The sequence below is a fragment of the Rhea americana genome, unplaced genomic scaffold, assembly GCF_003343005.1.
Source record: "Rhea americana isolate MKP2758 unplaced genomic scaffold, rheAme1 scaffold_315, whole genome shotgun sequence".
Lineage (NCBI taxonomy): Eukaryota > Metazoa > Chordata > Aves > Rheiformes > Rheidae > Rhea > Rhea americana.
The window spans coordinates 682,857-694,645 of NW_028186441.1; positions in this window are offsets into that span (position 1 = coordinate 682,857).

Consider the following 11,789-nt stretch of genomic DNA (forward strand, 5'->3'; position numbering starts at 1 on the left):
CCACCAGGAATCAGTGCCCAAGTACTTACTCCAATAAATTTTCTTCCTTTTTCTCAGTCTGATATGGAAAGTTTCTAACAACGAAATTTCATTCCCTTCTTTTGAGACACTAAACAATCCAAGAATATCACTGAATACTCCCTCCGATACTGTTTTATCCTAGTTTTACCACACTCCACTACTTCTCAGTCCCACCTCAGCCCAGTATGAGACACACACACACCAACATAATCCCAGGGGGCCATCAGGGTTTCTTCAAAATTAGAGTCTCCCAGCAGGCCAAAGTGCCTTCGTCCTAGACTACCACCTGCCCTCACCTTGTCTGCCCGTGCTTCATTTGTCYGAGGGCTATGGGCGTTTCTCTCTCACATACTGAACTAATCTGTTAGAAAATAATTAACCCACAGAGATATAAAATGTGCCTTCTTGACAATACTGGTCTGTTCTCAGCCCCAGGGGCTTGTTCCTGCCTCAGTACTSCTCCCAGTACATCAAGGGAGGCAGCCGATCATGGGGCCATGCTGTTAACCATGTAAGATATTTTCTAAAATTTCTCCAACAAAAAGAAAAAAAAAGATTTTTCATTTCCAAGCAGTTCTCTGGATCCGGAATTTTTTCAGCAATGTTGTGACCAGGAACCATCACAGGGAGCTACAGTTTCTCCACGAATCACCCAAATGTGTAAATCAACAACCCATATTTTAAACAGATATATTTGGGAATGAACGCASAGAGTCTGTTACCATCTTCTTACTAAAACTAGGACCATATCCAAATTGAAGCAGTATATTCAARCACTTATCAGCCACCTTCCATCCAAGCGTCTACACCAACCTAGGGAGCAGCTACCACCTTGCTGTTCTGATGTAACGCCTGGAATCACACCTACCGCRTGCCCGAGCTCTCTGCGATGGAACCATCTGTTTGTTCAGTGCCTGTAGAACAACCAGCACAACAGGAATCCGCTCTGACCGGGCGTCTTGATGCCAACACAGGACAAATAACCTGCATTCACGAGGCACAAGGAAATCTTCCAAGAGGTGCAGTTTAGTGGAAAATTACTCATTGAAAGAAAAAAAACAGCACTGTATTGACTGAGGTTATCAAGCTAAACAACATAAATCAAAGATATTTAAAGAAACAGAAGTGGAAAGGACACTGTAACAGGGGCACCCACYTGACAAATGAGGAGCTCGAATAAAATGAGAGCAGCTATACAACAAGCAGAAAGTTCACTAGGGCCTGGACAGATACATACAGTTTCATATCAAAATGCAACGGTTATACAGAAAAAGTCTTCAAACAAAATCTTACATCTGTGCAAGACCCAGTCATAAATAACAAGGTTGGCACTTAAATGACAGCTGAGTGGGACAACGCTCCATCCCAGACAACCCCAAAACTCTCTACACGTTTAAGCTGCACAAATTARAGCTTTTCTCCTTCGCTGAACAGCTGCCGTCTTCGAGAGGAAGCTAATGTTCAGACACAGAGTAGCAGARCTATTGCAATTTAACGCAGGAGTGCATCTGCCTGCTGAAAATGGAGGGGAACTGGGAGGGAGACTGCAGTCATGGCACAAAGAATTACTTGGGGAATCTGGCTTAGTACATGAAGCCCTGCAAGGTTTGGGCTGACTACACTGGGTCATCTGAAAGAGGATACATCTGCTAGGGTATGAAGAGCTGAGCAGCGTGGAGCAATGCCCTCCCACCAAGCCCACAACACAGCACTGCTGTCTGCAGATGCCCTACGGCTCCCACCCAGCTATCAGCCCCTCCACAGCCAGCTGCGATCACAAACTCTGCAGCTGCAAGCACCAGCCAGGACACTCCCCAAGCCCCTTCTAAAAGGGAAGCGCATTTGTGATACCGCAGGATGGAGAATGCCAGCTAACTCACATTTAGCACAAAGCACAGAGAAGATATAAGCGACCTCGCAAAATGCTGCATTCCACCATTTTAATGCAATCTCTCACACTGTAGCAAGAGGAATCACAAAAGGCTTCCTCAAATGAAGCTGCCCACTCTTTAGATAAACTCAGTCTAAGGAAAATGAGATGTTTACTCTTTTATTAGAAAGGAAATTAGAACAGTGACTAATAATTCTAGCTGTAGGTAAACTCAAGAGGGAATATTATAAACTATTTGACAATAATGCAACACTCTCCCTTCCTTAGCTATAAACACAGAGCTGACTGTGCATCGAGAGCAGCCATGCACATGCACGTCCCACAACATGGCATCCACACCAACTCAACAGCCTCAATTCCAGCTCCAAAACGGTAATGGAAGATAGGCTTGTCTGGACATTACTTTCTGAATCACTGACTCACACGAAGAAGCAAGCTAGTCCTTCCATGCCACACAGACAAAAMTGAATTTTAAGGAAATTATTTTTTCCTTCATCATCCTATCTCCAGTACAGCTTTTATCTTTTATATAGGACCACAGACAAAACTATGTAATAATTTATATTAAATACAGCAATGGCTGCTCAAGGGACTCAAAGAGAAACAGATGGTTGGTTTACTTTGACCTGCGTATGCAAGATCTCTTTGCAAGTCCCCTTAGGAGAGAGGAACTAACAGTCCCAACAAATCTCACGTTCTTAGGCCTCCCATCCCTCACTTTTCCTAGAATGAACAGTTATCTGCAAAACAGCTGTAAAGATCTTATCTTTATTTCTCACTTAATGCACACAGCAGTTGGAGACACACTGCTCCTGCCATGTACACGCACTCACTTCCTAGCCTTTTAACCTGCTCTACAACGAATGTTTACAGGATTGAGGCCTCAAGATGCACAAGCATGGGAACTGTCTCACCAAACTTCTAAAGAACGTATTTTACTTGATCTGCAATCCAAACATAGTCAGAAGAGCTCYTGGATTAGGGCATTCATCAGGGACATGGAAAATCCTGGCTTGTCCGGTTCAGACCAGGGATTTGAGCCTGCACTCTCACATCTGTGATGAGGCCCCTGACCCCAGAGGTCTCAGTCTCTCCTTTGGTTCACACAATCCCCCTTGGCCTGGCTGGTTCCACTACAGCTGAAACATTGCCATTATTTTTTGTTTTTGACAAACTGCCCCCCTACCCCCCCCAAAAAAGAGGGAGAGAGAGAGAACAAATCTTACCTACCTAGTAACTCCCAGACCCCAGTAAAGGATGCAAACTTAAGAGTTCTCTGCTAAAAAATTCCCAGGGATACGCTTCACCTCAAAGTCCAAACTTCCCTGTTCCCATAACACAGTTTCATGACTGTACCTAGTCCCAGCTGTCATTTACACTGGTGGAGCAAGCCAAATATTACAGCAGTTGCAGTAACAGCCAAGGTGCAGAGATCAGGAGCAAACCAATAACTCTGGGTTTAATTAGTTTAAGGCAATATTTACCCATAACTCTTTTCACCTGGCTGGATTTTTCCATCCAATTTGCTATACAATCTGTCTTCTAGATTATTAAGTGATGATGTTTACATTCACAATTTCTTTTGCCATCCCTCTTGCAAAGCCTTTTGCTAGTTATCAAGGCATTGGTATTGAAGTACAATATCTCCCATATGTTTGGTCACACTCATAACTCTGTGGAATTGTTTATAGTAAGCCAGATACAAACACATGTCACATTTACATATCAAACTCCATGTAAGACTTCCTGCATTCATATTAGAGAAAGTTTTCTCCTTTCACAGTATTCACCTGATCCTTAGCTTTGATAGTATGCATGTTTGCTACCATATTAACACAAGAATCTTACATCTACGATTCAGTTAGTGAATACAAGACTGTTAGCCAAAGCAAATGTCATTTCCTTTTCTTTCTGAAGCAAAGGAGAGGACTTTGTTCTTTTCAGTAACATACAGAGCTTGAAATCTATATCCATAAACTATCCCACTGACAGTATAGGCCTGAAAGTWAGTTTACTTTTGCACGTTTGCTTTTCAAATTCTTTTRTGAGTTGGTATTTACTCATTCTCATTGCAGTCTTTAAGTGCTGCTTTGATTATATGTTTGGAGGCTACCTCAAGCACTGAAAAAATTCTATCTTACCTGCTAATTTTGGTACAATAGCTCATATGGGTACTTCTTAATGGAATCTGTGCACTTAATTGCTTCTCCRAATCAAGGCCTCTTTCCAAGAATAAACCCCTTTTAAGCTCTATAGGAAATAGTTGTCCACAAACAGTGTAAGATTTGTCCATAAAGTGCTATAGTATTATCACTTCTCAGATACTACAAAATGCTAAAGGATCTTTTAGCGAAACAGATGCAAGATTAAGACAATCATAGGCATGTTCATTAGCAAGGACAAATACAATTCACTTGCACTGCAGCTCAACCAGTCAGGGCTTTGCCAACAGGTCATCCAGCTATCACTTCCCAGAAGAAATAAGAGACTGATTTTTGTCTCTGGCTCCTAAGTTGGCTTGCAGAAAGGGGGTTCAGCGTACAAGAGAAAGCAAGTGGAGAATTTCTGTTCAGTTTTAGGATACAAAGACATTATTCAAAATCCTAAGCCCTCTACTTCTGTGGACACCTCAGTGGACAGCCCAGAAGTCCCCAGGGAGCAAAGAGTGCTAGGGACAGTGGATGGAAAAAAAAAAARAGCTATATTCAGTAGCACCACCCGTGCTGCAGCTAAAAGCTGCTTTTTCAGCTAAAGTAAAATTTCTCAGTCCAAAAATCTCTCACAAACTGTATTTGTCTTCTCATTTGAAAATGAAATGTCTGCCTATTGCCTGTCTAGCTGCTTTAGAAGGCAAAGTTTCAACATTCTCTTTTACCAGTTTTCTTTATAAAATTCATGTTATCAAATCTTGAGTATTACAAGGTGCAGTTTCTTGTCTTTCCAGCAACAAACACCCTAATTATCCCAAAAGCAGGTGCCAGGTAGATCTTTTTGGCACTAGGGCAAGTTGCAGTCAGTTCCTGACACTTACTTGCCTGAGAATTTACTGTCTGACCATTAAATAATGCTGAGGAGTTTTGCTCCTATCAGTTAAAACACTGCAAGTTTCCGAGTACACGCACTATTTATAACCAGAGACTTCAAGGATTCTCTCCAGCCATTTTCCTGGGCTAACGGAGAACTGGTCACAATCAGCTTAGCTGTAGACACAGAGCTCACTCAGCAGATCTTCCTCCACTGTGGGCTTTCGAATTTGTAACTGGTACATGCAGCCCAGCAAGCAGGAGAAAGTAACCATCAATCCAGGCTGGAGACAGCAAGGAAAATTCTGCCAGTGAGGCTGGGACAGGCCTCAACTGTAYGCAAAGCCTAGTGCTTGGGCTACGTCCTCAGCTGGCAGATTGCCATTCAGGTCAGCCAAGTCACTGGCCCGGAAAGCTCAAGAGTCAGCAAGCCAACTATTCCCATCACTTACCACTGCMAGAAGTGTTACGTTGCAATGTGTCCTGTCTAGCTAATGTGCCAGACTTGCACACACACACACCTCTGACCTCTCTCTCCTCTGTCCCTAACCTCCTTTAAAAGATAAACACTGACCAACAGCCACAAGTTTTGTTCTCAGTTCGAGCAGTTTAATTACAGGGTATTACAAGTGAAAAGGAGGCACTACTCCAGATTTACAAGAGTGGATTGTAACCCACCTGCTTTTAATCGTGTTTAAATAAATCCTTTCTATAATCCACCTCCAATCTCAGCTCAGAGCACGGCTGCTAGGCAAGTGGTTTCTCCCACGGGAACAGGAGCATCCTAGTAAACAATCAGCACCATTCTATTTGTTCTACTGCAACACACTTACTTGCCTATTAGTTGCACTGGATATGGTGGCTAAGGCTAACAGTCACTAGTAAAGCACATGCAGTTTTTGTTTTCAAGTTCTTTAGCCTTTACGTTTTAGGTCTTCCAAGTATCTTCACAATTTCAAAGGACAGATCTCTTCAAAATAAAAGTCAAAAATAAGAATATTAAGTTTACATGTAATCTCTTGATTCTTGTAGCTGGATGTCTACAAAAAACACATTTCAAGTAAATTCAAGGAGACACCCTCTGTCTAGGCATGCACTTTTCTGTATCACCCCTGTGCACTGTTAGGCACAATCCGTTCAAAGGTTCCATGTAAATTTTTTTCTAAAGCAATTTTCAGAAACAGAAGTAGAGCTAAAAACTCCAGCTAGGAGTCACCAATGGCAAAATTAGAACAGAAACCCCCAGGCACCGGAGCCAGCAGTGCACTGCGGGTGCCTGATCATCAGAGAGATGGATCCTACTTTTCTAGTCTCTCCTGATTTCCCTGGACAAGGGGTTGGGACACCTTCTCTCCYGCCCCAGCGCCCAGATTCGCTGCTTTGCACAGTTCTCCCCAGCAGTGATTCTGATCTATAGACTTCAGCAGAGTCACCATCCAGCGACCGTGGCGCTGAACGCTGCAGCCCTTGCTGTTCCGGGTATAAACAGACAGCCCTCTCGCACCGCAGGCAGCGCAGCACGAGGACAGCTCCARAGCCACCAGACCCTTTACGTATAGTCGCATTTAATGCTGTCTGGCAGCTCCATATTCTTGCTGCCACAGAAATATTGATTGTAATCCTACTGACTGAGACCTTTGGGTTTTCTAGAAGTCTTGTTTAATTATTTATCAACACTTACTAAATAAAATATAACACATCCTAGAGCTGGGGTATCATCACATGATACACATGGGATTTTCACGCCCGCCAATAAAGCTTACACAGGAAGCATATGTACTCAAAGTTAGGAGTGCAGGCGAGTTTTATAGAGGGTGTGTAGGGGGAGATGTTGCTGTGTATAAAATCTATTGATTTAAGGATTCTGAATATTTGGATAATTGGATAGAAAAGAAATCAAAAAGACAGTTAAGTTGAAGAGTCAGTAATACAACATTGTTCTTTGGGGAGAAGAAAATAGGAATTATTCTGGTGATTTGTATTTGCAGACAGTATTTTGCACCAGTCTGCCTCCAACCAACCCCCCTTTATAAGGCATCAATTTTTTGCCCAAACTCCATACACAGAGCATTAATTTAAGATTACTGCATATGTTGCAGCAGGTTCTATTCCTGTTTTGCTTGTCAAATGCAAATTTCCATGTCCATCTGTTGGCACTGCTAGTACAGCTATCTGTAGGATGTTCAAGGGAGACACAAGCAATACTTCAGTAAAAACTTCAGTCATGTCTCCGTTTTTCAATGCCCCATGTGAAAGCTTTATCCTGTCTGTTCTGTTCTGCACCCATCAAACCATAAAGCGTCTGTCTTCTGAGGTGCTAAATGTTGCGCTGACAAGTATTTTGGATTCAATTAACAAACACGGCAAAGACTGACATTATTTGCACTGAAATCGGGTGCAACTTCCAGGCCCATCTTGCTTTGAAGCAATGAATCTGTGAAAAGGTTGGCATTTCTATGGCAACAGTCACGACGCCACAAAGACAAGACGATGATATTTGGCAGCCTAGAAGGGAGGCTAGGTAGGGAAGAAGGAGTCTTCTCTGGAATGCAGATCTCATCTCCCTAAACATTAAGAAATAGGATAAAAAGAAAGAAAGAAAGAAGCATTAAATCTGTCCTGGGTATGAAAGATCTTGCCAGGGTTGTCTGGAGTATGAGAGCACCTCTGCACATCCATGTTTTTATCTTCAAAAAGAGAGAAAATGGTTCCCAGAGATTAGAAAGACTTCTTTCAGGAAAGATCAATGCAGACTGTCCAGAAATTCTGTATTAAAGCCTTCTGTTTACTTTTGATATAGGAATATTTTTAAAAAGCTGACTTAGGTGCTTGAGAGTCATCAGAAGGTCCCTCTGCAAACAGTAACTTCCATTACAAACCTACAGGATATCAGTCTCATCTTCATTTTGTCTGAACACTTCTGACAGCTACATAAAAGCCTTTTTTTTAATTTAGCCTTGAAAACATTTACAGCTATCAACATTCATTTTTCAGGAGCTCTGAATAATGTTAAATTAATTTACAATTTTCTACCAACCCAGCTGAGCTCGCTGGCATGGGCACCCACAAGCTGCTATTTCAGAACTAGACATACACACATGCTCCAAAAACACAGACTCAAGTTGCAAAAACATCACTATCACGAGGCATTTGGGTTTTATTTAACTACAAACTAGACTATATGGCTGGGTAGCAGGGGCACTTCACTTGAAGGGTAGAAGTAAAAGAGACTGGTTGTTGTCGCTATGCTCTATGATAGCTTCACAATTAGTGAAGAGCTATATAGTGACACCCCTTATTAAAAAAGAACCAGTAAATCTGATTCAGATAGATGAACATGGGAAATCAGTAAGGGAGCAGGCTCTGCTCAATCAACAACCGTTTAAAGAAGACTTCTAAGAACAGGCAGTAAAATGTTAAATACAGAAAAAAAAAATAATTATAAAAAAAAAAAAAAAAAAAAAAAAAAAAAAACTTAAAGCTATTACCTGAGTGGCAAGTTAAATAAAAACTAAGTTTTAGCAGAGAAATAAACAAGACAACTATTACTTCCAGATTTCATTTCATTATTTAATGCACTACAACTTTCCATACAGCTAATATTCCAGACACAGTGTAGTACAGCCTACATTTTAAGGGTAATATCAGGTTTTCCACCCATTCTTGTATGCAATGCTATTACCTAGCAGTAGTCAAAAATGTATCACAAACTTCTTCTCTATTAACAACGAAGCTTGCAAAAAGAAAAAGCAAAAGAATATGGATTGCAGGAAAAAATATTTTTAGTTGAAAATCCAACACCCTTTTAAATTTGGACATTTCAGGGTTTTTGCTTTTTAAGTAAGCCTCATTTATTTTGATTAAAAAAAAAAAAAAAACAGACCAGGCTTACTTATGCTTCTTTTCCACAACAATATAAAAAAGGATTCCTTAGAAAGTCATACAACTGCTTCTTCCACTACAGTCTGCTAACAAATAGTCAATTCTGCAACTTTCAGGATTAGTTTGATTTATTTTAACCATATGGACCAAACAAAAAGATGACGACAGTGACAGTACAACTCATTTCAGCCTTTGTATCTACTACAGAGCAAGACTTCTTAAAAATAAAAATGCATTAACCATGGCAACAACTGAAGACTGAAGTCTATTTTCTATTTGCTTGCTGTGATGCCCTGGGTAGTTGCCTTAGTGAGATCCGACACACACACTTATTGTTTATTTACCTTTTCTAATCAGATCTTGTCTACACAAGGTTTTACTCCTTCAGCTATTGCAACAGGACTACAGACACAGCATGGCTTCTCCAGTACGACCCACAGCTGTCCCCAGATTCAGTGCAGCTCACCTACACTTGAGGATCCCACTAGATCACATAAAACCATGGCTAAACCCCCAGAGTAAAAAAAACCTCACAAACAAACCAGCAATGTTCTAAAAAAGCAAGAATACATAGTCTGGTGAAAGGGGAAAATCCATGGTTAGGAAGAAGAGGAAAAGAGGAGGGAGATTTCTGATGTTTGGCTCTTTCTGTTACTCCCTGCATGAGCTCCTGACTTAACCTTAAGTCAGCCTAGAAGAGGAAGAAACAAAGCAAAAACACAACTAAAATGGGCCCAATGAGCAGAGAACAATGGGCAAGAGAATTGGCAGCCAACTCYCCAGTTCAGGGATGTTGCTAAATAATTAACTACATAAATGGTGGGGCCAYGTTTCCTCAACTATTTTTATTAATTCCAATAGAGCAAAAAACAGATGGAAAAGAATGCAGAGAACAAGTTTGAAACGGAATTCAACCAGCTGTGTGACCCTGTAAAAACAGTCTCAGCTTGCTGAACCAAGGCCTCTCTGTTAGATCTCACTAGTTTCAGCAGGCACCGAGTTGGAAGAAATCTGAACGAAAGTGGAAGCACCTGGTACCTGCATCGGCAAAGAACCAACACCCCCACAGGAAGTTTCCTGAGGCAGAGCTCAAACTGATGAGTCCAGCAGAAGGTCATAATGTTAATGTAAAATCTCTGTTCTGCATCAGCACTGCACAGTTGMTAAAGGGCTGCTGAAGAAACAGATACGAGATTGTCAAACACTGATGTCATGAGCCTACAGTGGGTTGGCTGGCATTTCACTAGCTCTGAAAGTCTTTTCACATACCCCTCCTCTCTCCTTCAATGCACACTTCATTTTTACTTGGSTCTTCCAATAAACTGAACAATATGGTTATTTTACARAAAGCCAGAGAACTTYCCCATATTATCAGAAGGGCAKGTCATAACCCTGAGCTCTTTTCCTYRGGCACAAGGTGCACTTTCTTCCTGCATACAGATGCCTGTCCAAGGCAAATGTCTACCCAGACAAGAACGAGGCACTGCCTGCAAAACCCAGTCYTTGGAAAAGAGCAAAGGGTACCTGCCTGAGAGAGAAGCCAACTACTGAATGCCAGCCCAAAAGATGTTCATGTACGATGACAACCTGCAGAAGCCAGGGCACRGTTTCCAGCAGAAGCTCACATTCACTGCCCAAGCTGCTTAACTGGTGCATTGAGCACTGGGCAGTCTTCACCTCTGATCCTGCARCAGCCATTGATGCACAATCTGCTGTTTTGTCTCTCTCCATTCAGGAGGAGTCRCAGACAGACCATCATAATGAGATGTCAGCTTTCTCTACAATGCTAAAATAAATGTCATACCCTTTTTCTGGTTTAATATCTGTTGTCAAGGCAACAAGTAGCATTCCTCACCACCACACCCAGAACAGAATTAAAGGTGCAGAAGTGATCTGAATAAACAGCCAAACACACTATTCCATCGTATTCCCAAAACCTACCAGCCACAGGTCTTGTTCATCCTACTCAGTGCAGTGTCTCCAGCAGGGATGCTCCACTTTCCTGAGTCCATAAGCTGTATATCAAGATGATCACAAGACCAGAAATAAAAAGACACATATCATACATCCCAAAAGTCCAGGAGAGATGACCTGCAGGGACAGACCATATGCAGATGACAACAGCTCCCCACAAATCCATTCCTCCATCACAAAGCAGAGCTGGAGCCCAGGTTCTTCAGCAATGGCTCCCATGAACATCAGCAGTCATGGATGGCTAGCTCAGGTTGCCCTGCTGGCCCACACAGCCCATCAAGCTGGCCACATGGCTTACTTTATCACATAAGCAACATACAAACTACTTGGAAGATCAGTGGGGTCCAGAGCCCCTCAACTCCATGCCTAGATCTACCCTGAGCCTACTGCATTAATGCTACAWGTGTTATGAACAACCTCTGTCCAGCAAATGCACAGATAGAATGAGCTTGAGGCAGTTCAGTACAGCTACAAACTAATAAAAGATGTGGACAGATGCCCGAGAAGAGAAACCAGAGGAACAAGAAGACTTAAAATGACATCCTGTAGCATCAGACACACAACACAGAAATGCACATTTGCACATTCTCCATTTTCTTAGCTTGTTCTTGCAAACAGCCCAGAAGCACTGTGCATGCGGGGTTCAAACACTAGCCTGTCTCCCAATACCTGAAAGGGCATTTGCCTCAAATAAGAGTTTGTCCCATCTGAGCTCTCAAGATGGGCAGTATTTTCCCACTTGAGAGATACCCCTTTCCCCCCTGCAGAAAGTCAAAACTTGAGACTGGCCCTGCCACGAGTGAAAGGCAATTTTCGAGAGATACGGGATAAAGAAGCCTGCTTTCCTGGTGTCAAAATACGCYGATGCTGTTAAGATGCATCCCCTGCTGTTTCTCTACCCAGCAATCACGCAGGCACATTTCACTTGACCGGTTCCTTCTACTGGAGCTCACGCTGGACAGATTAACCAGAACACAGATAACCGCGCTCGTTTTTTT